Source organism: Penaeus monodon, chromosome 23, assembly GCF_015228065.2.
Source record: "Penaeus monodon isolate SGIC_2016 chromosome 23, NSTDA_Pmon_1, whole genome shotgun sequence".
NCBI lineage: Eukaryota > Metazoa > Arthropoda > Malacostraca > Decapoda > Penaeidae > Penaeus > Penaeus monodon.
Window position 1 is genome coordinate 35,827,571 of NC_051408.1, and position 1,163 is coordinate 35,828,733.

The 1,163-nt window shown below is 31.0% G+C and overlaps 1 pseudogene; it reads left to right on the forward strand.

Annotated features, from left to right (window-relative positions):
• The window catches only part of LOC119588225, a 48,411-nt pseudogene that overhangs the window by 33,225 nt on the left and 14,023 nt on the right, over nt 1-1,163 (forward strand).

Sequence of the window (1,163 nt, forward strand, 5' to 3'; positions counted from 1 at the left end):
GAGGGGGAAGGGGCCTTTTTTCATAGGCAAAAAATTTTTTTTTTGAAAAATTGGTTTTTTTTTGGGGGGCAGGTTTTCAACCTTGGTTAAATTCCCCGGGGGAAAAACCCCCCAGGGGGCCAACCGGGGGGCGCTTGGGGAAAGCCGGGGGTTTCAGAAAACCCCAGCAACTCCCCGGATTTGTTGGGAAAATATAAGAGCTTAATTCTTAGGGTTTTGAAGGGGAATAAGGGGTTAAGACATTTTTGGGAAGATTTTTTCCCATTCTGAAAAGGTTCACAAATCTCTTTTCTAGAATTTTTAAAATTAGTTCAAAAAAACGATATTATTTAATAATGGTATTCCCAGTTGTTTGTATTGATTTTAAATGGGGCCAGGTTTACTTTTTTTTCCCCTGGCTGAAACTTTCAAACCAAAAAACAATTGGAAACTTTTTTTCTCGTACTTTTTTTTGTTTTAAAAATAACCAAAAAATTATGGGTTTTTTTTATTTTTAAATTAAACCCCAAAATTTTCTTAAGGGGTTAGACAGAATTAAATTTCTACTTTTTTTTTTATTTTTTATACAGGTAATAATGCATCCCCAAAACAAAAGCTTTTCATAACCATTCCCTTTTTCCCTTCCAAAGAGGTAAGGTTTTAAAATTGCCCCTTTTTTTTCATAAATTTTTTGGGGGGGAAAAAAACAAAAAGAAAAAATTTAAACCCTAAGCCGAGGGGGAAGAAAGGAAGTTTGGGGGGGAAAAGTTACATGAATTTTTTTACTTTTTCCTTAGATGAAAACAAAAACAAAAGGATTGGGTAAAAAAGGAAAAAAAACCAAATTTTTCCCCTTTTAAGGAAAAAGGGACGGGGAATACTTGTGAATTTTTTAAATCACCAAAAAGGTTTTCCAAAAAATTTTCTTTTTTTTAGAATTTTAAATTTTTTTAATACCAAAAGCAAAAAAATCCTTGTGTCAGATAATTGTTTAGGTTTTTGGGGATCACCCCTGTTGGTTAATTTAATTTCAAACAATGAAAAACCTCTTTATTTTTTGTTTTTTTGGATATTTATTCAGAACTGTTAAAATGCTTTTTTATGTGAATTACTTGTATTTTAAAAAATAAAAGAAGTTTAAAATTCCTTTTTTTAAAATTAATTTTTTCGGGGGTTTGAAATTT